Here is a 13,216-nt window from a genome sequence, read left to right as displayed (position 1 = left end):
TGGAAGGTTTGAAGTAAAGTAATTTTATTACTTTAGTGCAATGCTTCCTTCCTTGCTTCCAGGATTTTATTCAATCTTTTTCTTTAGATGTTCCCTTAAAAAATTTCCCTTAAAATGATACCTTCTCCTGGAAAAAAACCCCAACCTTCTCCTGTATTACTACTGCTAACAAAGCTAAGCAGTTTTATGGCTTTTACAGCCACAAGTCCACCTCCAGCACTTCTTCAATGCTTGAAAAACATCCCTATGGAAATAAAAAGGACACTTTTTCCTTTCTCCCAGGTTTTCTTGAGTGCCACCTGTCCCAGGAGGTACTGGAGATACACCCTAGTGGCACCTGGGAGGGGGACCAGCACCTGCCTGAGCTCCTCTCCCATCCCAGGGCCCCCGCCAAGGGGAAAGAGGGTGACACAGCCAATGTGGTGAAGGATTACAGCAGCCATCCAGGCTGGGATTGACTGAAAATTTGATGACTGTGGCAGCAGAAGCAAAATTCAGCCTGTGAGCAGGTGCCTTTGACGGACTGACAGCTAAATCCCAGAGAAGAGCAAGCCCTGATGAATCTATCAGTCAAGCCAGCTCTGCATATGTATTTATGGCTACAGGTTTTCATCAGTAAGAAAAAAATACAAACACTTTATCCATGTCCTCAGTTTTCCATAAATCATGATCCTCCTGCGGCAAGGAGGTCCTGCAATCCCGGGCCCTCAGACCACAAGGGTGCACCTCAGTAGTGGTAGGAAGGAAGGAGGTTCACGGTTTTGGGGTGTCTCCCCAACGGCAATTGGTAGCGTGAGATGCGCAGCCTGCACCACTGCTTGCGAAGCGCTGCTTTCATTCCATGAATTTTAAGCAACCATGTTCTCACTTGATGCACTGATTCCCACCCTGGTTTTCCCTGTTAGCTGTGCCCAGAGGCACGGTCCCCCTCTGGTTTTGGTGGCCATGAGAGCCACTGCAGTACAAGCCATCTTGCCCGAGGAAGAGCACTCCTTCAACAATGTAAATCAAAGCTCTTGCCTTCTTTCTGGGCCATATTTGTTATTTCAACTAAGTCAATCCCATCTGAATTCCTGAAAGCCAAATATCCTGATCTGCATAAAGAACGTGTTTTATCTTTATGAGAAGAGTGATGGGATCATTTCTTTATATAGCTTTCTGGTTTGTGTCTGTACTAACTGCTTCTCTTCATTTAATTATTCATTTAATATCCGCTGCTCCTTTGCTGCTACCTGAAGTACACTTCAAAGCTCCAAAACATGAGCAAGGCACGTATAAATTTCAATGTAAATCAAAGCAAAGCGGAATTTCAGAAAGCCATCAAAGAGCTGCACGGAAAAGCTTCCTGAACTGTCCCCACTCCCAGCAGGCAGCCGTGATGCCCCATGGTTCCTCCCTGGTAGAAAAAAAATGAAGGAAGGATGGTGCTCTTCCAGCACCAACCCCTACTCCAAGGATTACAGTAGGATGTAGGTGCCTATACGGTCTGAAGACTGTTATTTCACAGGTTTCAATAACGTATCCAGGCCTGTCCATGAATTGTGTCCCCCAAACACACAAGGGACCATGAGTGCAGGCTGGTGGCTTGGCCATGAGTAGAAGCTGGAGGAGAACGCTGGATCCTAACCCCCTCCCCAGGGTGGGATGGCTCTTTCCAGCTCCCTCCCAGCCCTCCTGGGGCCACTGCCCGATCCCCAGCAGCTCCAACACCTGGGCGAGAGGTGCTCGCTCTTTGGACGAGTCAAGTCAAGGTTTAAACACTTCTGTGAATTAGTTGAACCAAGAAAATTACAATGGATTTATTTTTTTTTTCCTAGTCCATCAGCTTAGTAAAGAGGTTTCTTTCTACCCTGTTGGTCTGGGAGTAGCTTCCCTTGTCTTCAAACCATTCAGCTCAGTTTTGCTCTTCACTGTGCCTGCCCCATGCTCAGTATTATTCTATTTCTGTGCCTCACACGCCTGTGTGTGTTGCCATGTAGGGTATCTTTTAGGGGCCATTCCTGACACACATCCAAGTCATCACAGCTGTCTTTTTCAACTCTTCAGTAGTAGGGCAGTTTCTCATGTTAGCTGTTTTCCTCATCACATCATCTTTTATTTTCTGCAGCTCTGGCCCTGACAGCCTTCTTTCCAGCTGGCTTGTTTCCACGGTCCCCATCGCTAGGTCTCTGCCGTTTCTCATGCTCCAGCACCCTGACCCATTCAGCAGAGCTGTCTTGGATGTGCTCATTCCTGGCTTCGTCAAAATATTGGGAGCACGCTCCAGTCCTTGAAGAATTTCTTGCCTTGTGCTTCTACCAGTGCCAGTTTCACAGCCCTTATCGCTGCCATTAGTTCTCCACCAGGTTTTTCAGCTTGTCCTCATTTTCCACGTCCCAATTCAATCTTTGCCTCTTCCCAGTGTTTTCCATTTGAGATTATGTTTACCTGCATGCTGAGCCTTCATCCAAACTTTCTGCTCTTTCGGTCCCACCTCGTCAGTTATTCTCTGCAGACCTGTCTTTATCAGTGATACCAGGTCAACAAGAGACCTGAGCTGGGAAAATGGCAATGAATAATTTATCTGATGAGCATAGCTCCTTTGTGTGTCCTGGCATAGCCATGAGCAGCTTGTGTTTCCCTGGACTGCCTCCAAGTCCTAGCCCTAGCTAAAAAGCCCATTAATCACCAACAGTTTCATTACTCACTTACGGGCTCATTGGCCCAGGGGAAGCCAAGCCCTGTGGATGTCCAGCCTGGGACTCACCAAGCCCCAGCCCCACCAGCATCTGCAACTTGCACCCAAGGCCAGCACTGGTGGATGAGCGATTTTCCCTTATCGGTGCCTCGCTGCTGATACCCTCCACTGGAAGAAGCAGGTGAGAGATTCCCCTGGGGCTGAAAATCTGGTTCCCACACACTTGCAGAGTGCCTTGGCCATTGCCCATCACTGAGCACGAACACCAGCGAGGCTGGGCTGGGCGAGCACACGTGGCAACTGGCTCCCATGCAGATTTCGAGGGGACCAGGGGGTGAGGGGCTGTTCATGGCACACAGCTGGGAGCCTTCACCTGGCTCCCTTCATGGGGCAAACTCCTGATATAGGCTTTTCCATAAGGAGTCACATGGACTACCAGGTAATTTTAAAATCTAATTTCAGCACCAGTTAAGCCAGAAGAAAAGGTTGTCAGGAAGTTGAATAGCATGGGGAGACCTCTGACTCTCAGAAATGTCAAGGTTTAATCAGTGAAGCCTGTGCACAGGACACCTCTTCCCGAGTAATCCTTTTAATGAAAAATGGATATATAAACTGAGCCCAGCCCTTCCTCCACTTGTAACCCCAGTCACAATTAAAAGACAGACAGAGTGAGCAAATGCAAGCAAGAGCACATCGCGTGCATTGCTAATGGGTTGTCTTCGTTCTCTGCAGGGACGGCTTTATTTCCCTTTTAGCTTCCAGCACTGCCTTTGCATGGTGGACTGCAACGATGATTGATAGGAGGAAGAAACCCATTGACCCAAACCAAAGCCCATTACAGTAAATGGACACTGCCCATTGATTTCACTGCATCCTTCCTCCCGCAGCCTGGGGAGAGCCAATGTCCCTACAGCTGGTATGCGGTGCTGCTGCCGCTTGGAAATTACTTGGGTTGGGAAAGTGGGAAGGTGGGAAGAGGAGGGTGTCTCTGGGAGACCCCTCCTGCGAGACCACGGCAGGCTCAGATCACCCCACCTCTGTGTCCCCATCTGCACCAACACCAGTCCTTGTGCGACAGGCTTTGGCTCCGGCATATCGTGATATTGCAATGGTATATTGGAAGGGTATGTACAGTTGCCCTAAATTACTTTAAAAAATCATCACAGTGATGAACAGCAGTGTAAGAGGCCATGCAGGCCCCGGGAGGGGAGTGCAGCTGGGTACATAAACCCCCTGGATGTGGTAGGGTTCACTCCCAGGGTCTCCTTCACAGCTCAATGACTTAAAAGGCTCAGGAAGGAAAAAAGGTTCCTGAAAGAGCAAATCCTGGCAAAGGCAGGCTGCTCCTCTGAGGGGTCTGAAGGGCCCCGCTGCCCAGTCACATCACGCAGCCAGATGCGTGCAGAGTTGACTCCGTCTGTTGGGAATTAAAAGGTCTCTCAAAGTTGCAAACCTGCATTTCTTGGCATTTCCTCCTCTGGTTCACAGGAGGTGACCAACCTACAACCCGGTCATCCTTATGCCCTTGAAAAGCTTCCCCTTTATATTGTCACATTGGAGCCTGGAGGTCCCGTTGGTGTCAGCTGGCATGAAAACCACCGCTCCAGACAACTGTAAGATGTATGCAGCTCCTTTCTTGCAATATCGTTGCAAGGCCCAGGCAGACAACAAACCATAGGAACGTGTTTGCCTGGATATTCACAAGTGGGAACAGGCATGACTCTAAAAATGGAGATAAAAAGACCAACGGGCAACAGACAAAAATGCTAAGCAGCAGCAGACGAAACCCTTGAAATACACTGAATACCATCCCCAGGGCTGTTTTCCCTCCAGATGAAAACAGCTTGCAAGACGCTAAATATTGGCTAGATGTTTGGATACAGCAAAATGGTATCTGTAAGTCAGAGAAGGTTACTTTTCACCTGGGATCTATTAAAAATGTTATTATAACAGTTTAGAGAAAGTTAGGGGTATTATGCCACAGGCTCTTGGAGCCCAGTCTGCAGCACAATTTTATCCCCATAAAACCAGTGATGTGGCAAAGCAAGCCTGCAGTAACACCTAGACGTGCTTCCCCCTGCAGCCTCACCATGGGGCTTACGATGCTTGGAAACATAATACGCAGTGTGTTTGAATTTATGAGATTTGGAATTATTTTGAGGTTAAATCTTATGAAGTTTTTTTTTTTTTAAAGCAAGCCTACATGTTTAAAGGGCCAGAAAGACAGAAAAAAGGATAACTGAGACAGGAGTTACTATCAGGTATTCCAAATATTCTTTTCAAAATGGGAAAGCCCTTCCTCACTGCACTCCACCCTCCTCCTACTGTATGGAGCCCATGAACCCTGGGGCACCCCAAGTTCAGAGAGCACATCCATGTGGGAAAAAAGGACCATTTGCCTCCCTGTTCTGTGCCAAGTGGTACCCTGGCCTCTATCTGCCATGCTTGGCACTCACTGGCAATATAAATCAGGTTTTCCCAAGCTGCGGTTGTAGCCTGCACAATAGAAGTTAAATTAATGAGTGTGTGGCCTCCTAAAGGCAGGCAGATTCCGGAGGCAAGGGCGGGCAGGGAGGGAGATGAAGTGCCTGGTCCCTCAGACCTCACACGAAATGCAAATGCATTGCCCTGATTTGACCACGGGGAAATAACGGTGCCCGCCGGGCCAGCCTCGGGCAGCTTCTCCCCCACCTCCGCCTTTCCCGGCTGCCCGGCCTGAGCTCCACTTTACAGTAGCTGGTTTTCCTGGGGATAGCAGAGGGAACAAAGCCTGATTTCCTACCAAGCTGAGTCCAAAATCTTCACACCCCTCAGTTGCTCATCTCCTTATCATGTCGTAACTCATGTCCTGTTTCCCACCCAGACCCCCAGCCGGCACCCACCTACCCAGTAACTCTAGTGGGAGATGGGCCATCTCCACGTGCTGGTGTCATGCCCCCCAGCTCCCTGTGTTGGCCATCGGTGGATCAAACCAGCAACTAATAACCCGGCTCACACTCCTGCCTTCCCACTTGGGTCTCCATCTCTCTCACCCACCCAGCCATCACTCCTTGCATCACGTGTAGGAGCTTCTCACCGCTGGGACTGCAACCTGCCTGCCACGTTGAGGTAGAGTTGATCCATGGCATCAGAAGCCGTTGAGAGCAGGCAGACCCAGCTGCTGTGTGGCTGGTGAGACAGATGGACAGACAGCTAGCATGAGTTTACACGCCTCGTTTCCTCAGAAATCTAGGCTAAAATTAAGTTTCCGTGCTATGACAGCAACGGTTTCTATGATGATGTGAAAAGGTTGCTCCGGGGCTCGCTACATGTCTTGGACAACTGAGAGCAAAAGGTCAAATGATACATATATCTGGCAATAAAAATCTCCCGATAACACGGACTTTCTCATTTCTATGGCTGACAAAGAAATCCATCCCTGAGCACAGAAGCAGAGCCACAGAAAATAAGGCTGGAAAAGCCTTTAACTGTGAATCCAGTCTCGTGCTCCTCAGCTGGCATCCCTTGCCCCCAGCCCTGGGGGGCATGGGGGGGTCTGTCTGCTGCCTGCAGGCTCGGGGGAAGAGGGATGCTGGCTACGCATCCACCCACCCTCCACGCTTCTGGTGTCTTGGGGAGCCTTCCAGAGACATCTCCATGGCCAGCAGGACCTTCACTCATGCAGAGCAGAGTCCCAGCCCACCTACTGCCCACCCATGCTCAGCTTCCTTGAAAAAACAGTCAGTTAAGCCTTATTTAGCTCACCTTCCCTTGCAGAAAAAGCTGTGCACTACTTGAGTCCAGGACAAAGGCTGTTCTGTCCATTTTATCCATCTTACTGAGGAGAGGAGGCTGCAAGTGACCCGGAGCAGTAAGGCTGAGGCGCAGGACTTGCCCCTGCTGCACAACCGCGTCCCTTTCAAAGGGATGGCACCGCTGCCGGCCAGGCTTGTGCTGGCCCACGGCGTATCTGTGGGATGCGTCTGACTTCAGGGGAAGAGCAGAGCGATCGTTCTCTTGCTGCAGTCGTTTCTGCTCCATCTGGCAGCGGATACAGCAAAACAACACTAACAACGTGCAGGTGGTCCCCAGCCCAGAGCGCCCATGAGCTGTCTGCAGCTGTAGCTTTCTGATTTCTTGCTTCCCACCCTGCCAGACCAGAGGGGGACACCCAAAGGTGCTTCCCAAACAGCGCACCTACAACGCCGTGCAGCAAACACGAGCGGGGGTCCGGCCAGAGCAGCCCATCCCCTCTACCCAGGGATAACTCATCCCGACCCGACCCTCGCAGTTCTCCTTGGAGGAAGGCACAGGAGGCTTTGCCCAGGTAATGACAGCCTTCTGGATCTATGGCAGTAAAAGAGATCGAAAAGCAAGTTAAAAAATACCATTAAGAAACATGAGCTGAGAGCAGCATCTCCTGTGTCCGGCCCCAGGGTCAATAGGCCAGCGCGGGCAGAGGGATGCTGGAGGCCACGCCAGCAGCAGCAGCAGGCAGGGAAGGGGTCAGAAGCCCCTTCGAACCTTGTTTTGAACCTTATCTTTGGCAAAGCCTGTCCAGGAGCCCAAATGCTTTCTTCTCTTCAGGGCTCAGCTGCGGCTCCGCGCTGCTACACACGTATAAGTCTCAATAAAATGTACTTTAAAAATAGATGAGCAAAACCCAGGGGCCACTCCTCGGGCAGGGAAGTGGCCGCTGTTCAGCGTTCCTCTGCTTTACTGCAGCTGACACGCTCAGCGCTGCCAGCAGCGTTTGCAACCGCCCATTTTTGTTTCTCATCACAGTTTGCTGGTACAGAGGAGACACCAACACTTTGTGCCAAGAAGCAGGGAACGATTACCTGCAGTCATCACATCCAGTCGTGCCCATTTCTGCAGGCAGAGTGTGAGCATCCAAGGCACCCTCTGATTTGGAGCCATCTCTGCCAGCATTAAATAGCCAATAAAAGAAAATTTTGCATGTGAGTAAAATACACCACTGCGACAGATTTCCTCCCCATCTTCTCCCTCTTCTTCATGGTTTATAGGAGATGAAGCACATGCTGCACCCCAACACCCACACACTGTCTTTGGGGCACTCTCCGTGGCAGTGATGTGCCCAGCTCCTGGGGCCAGGCGAGGTCACGCTGACGGGCTTTCTGTGTTCATGAAATCACAAAATAACGCATGGCCTCTGCTCGGTTCCTGGTGAAAAACAGGGACACCAGAAAGGGGAAACGGCAGGGATGAGGGGAAATTTCCTGGTGTTCAAGCAGAAGCTGCGGCTGAGGGATTTTGCTTTTCAGCCAGAATTTCACCTGGCTGCAGCCATCCTCCTGGCTTCCCCTTTGACATGAATCTCGGTTGACATATCACTCCTGTAATTGGGTAATTATGTCAATTATGAGGGCGAGGGAGAATTTTCAAGCTTGTAGGTGCCAGCACAGCCTCCTGGGGCCAATCCTTCACCACACAGCCAACGCCTATGACTTGGGAAACCTGTGTTGAGGGTGAAATTCACCCCTGGGAAGGATGTGCCAGGACAAACCTGTCCGCAGTCAGGGAAGGGCCAGGGCTGAGCTAAGGCTGTGCAGTCACCCGCTTGCCCCTGCTGCTCGATTTGGAGGTGCCTCTGGGTCTGTCTGTGCCCACTGATGCTCAGGGCTGCAGTGGTGGGAAGCTGCTGCCTCCATCCCTGGAACGCCATGACGTGTGGCTTTGCTGTGGAAACGGATGCATTTCTTTTTCTCCCTCTCCTTACAAGCAGGCAAGTGAACCATTCGACCCTGTGAAAGCTGTGGTGTGTGCCACGTGTCCGTGAGCGATCCGGGCCCCACTCTGCATCCCTGCTGCAGAGCCTGGGAGCAGCAATGCAGCGAACACAGCCCTGCAAGGGCCGGGGCTGCGGGGAGAGAGCCGAGGGGCCAGCAGCATTCCCTGGCACAGAGCACACACCCAGAGGGAAATGCATGGATCTCAGGAGGGTTTTCCCCAGGGGCTCCATGAACATTAAATCAAGGTATAACCTAAAGTAATCTGACAGCTCAAAAACCAGCTAAGCAGTAGCCAAAACTTGCTGGAGGAAGTGAAAGCATCTTCAGTTAGCTCCGCTCCCCACTGCAGGATGGTGTAGAACTAAGTGGGGGTGCAGCACGGCTGTGGGGCAGAGCCAGGGGCATCCCACCCCACAGCAAGGGGCAGGAAGAGGATCCAGCCTGCCCCTGCCTGAACCTTCCAAAATTAACACAGGATTTCCACTGCACGGGCTTGTAGTGAAGCCTAACAGCACTTCGGGTCATTTGTAGAGAAGGTCTTATTTATTCATCAGGAGTTGCCTTCTTGTTACGTCACCGATGGCTAATGGCCTCGCAGGGGATGGAGCAGCAGAATGAACTGCAGCTTCCAGGGACCGGGCTTTGCTGCGACAGAAGAGGGAGATTCCTTCGAACTGGCAAACTCAGCTGGGGCACGGGAATTTGAAGCTTTCTTGCAATGCACCCAGCAAAATAGGCAAACCAACAAGCTCAGCAGTCTGCAGGAAGAGCGGCGAAGTAACTGCAGATAAGTGATCTCAGAGAGACAGGAAGGAATATATTGATTTAGGGGCTTGGAGACCACTTTCACGCAGAGGATACACAGGAAAGCCAGGGCTGTTTAGCTGAAGCCATACAATTTTTTTGAAGCTGTGAGATATCTGCCAGAGGAAAAAGATGGCCCAGATAGGAAATGAACCGCTTCATACTTTTGTCTCATTACCCACGTATTTTTTTTGGCAGAATCATCTGAATTGGAGACACTGCTAAGCGCAACAGAGAAAATAAGTTATCCTTTTCAGACAGGCCTTTCTTACATTTATCTTAATATGGATTGCCTGCCTCACTCCAAACTAGAAGGCAAAAGCTTTTAAGCACACAGGGGTCCTTACCACCCGCCACGCAAAGCCGCCATCATTCAAGGCAGGACTGGAGAGGGGCTTTCTCCTCCTCTTCCCCAGCGCACGCACGTCACAGTTTTCCTCCTCTGTCCCAGCAGAGCCCCGTCGGAGGATGCTGCAGCCATTCCTGCTCCTCCCGTCCTCCCCAGGGCCGCTTCAAAGAGTGGGACTGGCTTTTTCCTAGCGCTGTTCCATCCAGTTTTTATGCTCTCCCTGGTTTTAAGTAAGAAGAATTAGAATAAATAGCTTTGGACCTAGCAATCAGCAGCATCATTTGATATCACTGCTCACAAGGGAGCAATTTTTAATGGAAATATCTGTGTTTTTTTGCCATTGTCGGGAAACGGTTTGGAAATAGATACATACCAAGTGAGGCTAGAGCTGCTGCATGCGTGAGAGGGTAAGTAATGCACCAAGCTATAGTTTGTAGCTCTGACAATGTTTCAGCATTTCATTGATCTTCAGACCATAGGATACTTCAGGCTGGAAGGGACCTCAGGAGGTCTCTAGTCCAACCTGCTGCATGGAGCAAGGTCAGCTGCAAGATCTGGCCGGGTTACTTGGGGTCCAGATGGGTCTTGAAAACTTCTGAGGACAAAGAAAGAGGACACCCTTTCCTGGACAACCCACTCCAAGGCCTGGCCACCCTCATGGTGGACATTTGGTTACGTGGCAAAAGGGCATTTTCAGCCTGGCTGCCCCCAGCCAGGCAGTCCCCTGGTCTGTGTCGTTGCAGAGGGAGAGGGCTTTGCATTTGCCCCTGTTGAATTTCATGAGGTTCCTGCTGACCCATTCCTCTAGGCTGCCTAGATCTCTCTGAATGGCAGCATATTGACCAGTCACCTCAGTTCAGTGTCACCTGCAGACTTGACAAGGGCACTCTGTTGCCTCCCCCAGGTCACTGATAAAGATGTTGAACAGGACAGGTCCCACAACAGACCTGTGGTACCCCACTTGTTACTGGGCTCTGGGTAGATCCCAACCCCTTAACTTCTACCCCATGTGCCTGATCATCCAACCAGGATTTTACTTTTACCCGTCTGGTTGCCCACCCATCCAGACCATAATGTCCTAACTTGGATACAAGAATATGTAGGAGAGGTCACTCCATGATTTTCCCAGGGACCACAGAAAGGGGTGAGCAGCCGGTAGTTTCCAGATCATGCTTTTGGCTGTTTGTTTGGAGTTTTTTTTCCCACCAAGATAGGTGCAACACTTGCTTTTCTCCCAATGTTAGGAACCTCACACAATCTCCGTGACCTTTCAAAGATCAGCGCAGTTGTCATCTCCAAACTGTACTTACGGACTCATGATGTTACACTCAGGTGAGCATGGTGGCAAATATTCCAAACCTCTTACCTTGTGCTCTTCAGTCCTAGCAACAACAGAGAGTAAGATGATGATGGTATAATTTGCCAAGCCGGTCTCTGCTAAAGGCAATATGTTTCAAAGCAAATATTAATGAACTTTCCAAGAAGGAAGACCATGTGCATGACTTTGCATCTGGTGAAGGAAATCAGGGTGTAGATTCGAATGGCTAACACTACTAACTCCTCTTCTCCTCTTCACAAATTTTGTTTTCTCTTCAATAATTATTCAGAACTGTGCTAACAACAGTCTTCCTGAGATCAGTAGTTTGCTTTCGAAGACAGTAGACATGGCAAAGCTTTAGGAGGAATAAAACATAACAGCGCAACTGGTGAAGTGGTACCATGATCCCCCAGACAGATAAACATGTCCTCAGATCCCTCTGTGGCTGCATTTGCACCATGGGCAGAGCGAAAGAACAAGCCACCAAGACAAAGACCACTCTCCCCCTCTAGCCCCTTGCAGGAGGTCCTCAAAGGAAAAGTATGGGAGGGGAAGACTGACCCAGCCTGGATCTTGACTGACTCAGAGGGACATCCAGAGGGATCCCCATCCCAGAGGGACTTGACTCTAGTCTCAAAAAGGACCGAGATCTCCTGAATTCAGAAGAGGGACAATGTCTTTCAGTGGGAAACCTCGATCACAGCTCTCACCATGTTTGGTATGGGCCAAATGCAAAAAAAATTACTGGAGTCAACAGCAAACTTTCCATGAGCTACTGTGGGAATCAGATGGGGCCACATTTCTCAGTACCTTTTTCTTTTTGCTACTCTTATCTATTGGCAATCCTTGGAGACCAGCCAAGTCTCCTTCCTGTGCTCGTCATTTATCAGCATACTCCTAAAAATCAATAGCCTTGCGCTGGCTACTTCTGTTAGTGCATTATCATTTCCTGTAACAAGGATAGCTTGACAAAATGAAGTTTCAGCTAATTAAAGTTTGTAAAACAGTTGCATTGACACTGGGTCTCCAGCACTCAGTAGGCCATTTCATACAATTTCTTCTGGAGGAGACTCCAAGAGGTCTTGGGTCCTTGATCAGGTCTTTTGCAGTTGCTACCCTTGTGTGGTGCTCAATCAGGATGCTTCATCCCCCAGCCATTAAGAGGAATCACTTTGATTTGAATGACGCCAGTGTCATCTAGATTCAGTGGGCTGGGAGCCCTTTGCATCGCTGTCAACACAAAGACGCTGGAAGGCTCCATCCACATGCAAATTTCACATCTGCTAACACTGAAACCTCCCTCATGGCACATGTGGTCCTTCACATAAATGAGAATCAGCCTTTCCAATTTCCAAAATATTTGCAGCAGAGCACATGCCTGCTCAGAGACAACACGCAATTGCCGAATGGTTCCCAACGGTTGACTGAGGCAGCCCAGTCACAACTTGTAGCCTTTGGAAGGAAAGAAAGGAAATTGTACAGCAATTTCCAGTTTGCTGATAAATCCCAGGGTAGTCTGGGCTGAGCAGGACTGAGCAAAATGTATCAGGCAGCCATAGCTCTCAAACAGTTCATCAGGCCAGTTAGGTTTAACAGATTTAACAGACCGGTTTGCACAACAGCATCATGTAACACATCAGCTTCACCTATTTATATAAGGTGGATCCTCAGCTTTTAAGACAGATGCAAAAAAAGCACTGAGACACCAACACAGGAGGGGAGCTAAATAGAGCAAAATCAGTGCAACCTCCTTTCCCATCTGCCCTTTTCCTAACAGGAATATTGTATCAGCTTAGACTTGTATTCACATGCTGGTAGGAAAATCTCTCTTCCCCCCTTCTCATCGCATGTGAATATTGTCCTGCAGCTTGGCATAACCGAAATGCAAGAGCCCCAAAAGACAAGCTGCACTGGAAGAGGAAACTAAGAGTAAGGCTATGAGATGGCTGCTAGTGAGAGTAGACAACAGCCCTCCACTTTGGTCCCTGGCGTTCCGAGATACTCATTTACAACAGCCCGAACTCAGTCATCACACGATGTACCTGCATATCAGCCCACCTTCCCACCTATAATCTAAAGCATTTTATATACTAGCTTGGAGTACAGCAGTCTCATTTCCTTCCTCCCCGCATGACTTGCAGGATGAGGTTCTCTGCTATTTTCTCTGAACCTTTCCTATGATCGCTTAGTAATGACTGCATTAGAGCTAGCAGCTATTACTCTGCACACAACTGCATCCTAAGAGATGCATACCTCTTCTGAGGAAAGAAAGTAGATTCCTGCTGCTGCAGCATGGCTAACCAAAACTCAGTATTTCCTACACAAAAAAGAAGTAT

This window comes from Ciconia boyciana, chromosome 1, assembly GCF_034638445.1.
Source record: "Ciconia boyciana chromosome 1, ASM3463844v1, whole genome shotgun sequence".
NCBI classification, from domain to species: Eukaryota; Metazoa; Chordata; class Aves; order Ciconiiformes; family Ciconiidae; genus Ciconia; species Ciconia boyciana.
The sequence above is the reverse complement of the archived record's forward strand: the minus strand, read 5'-3'. Positions refer to the sequence as shown.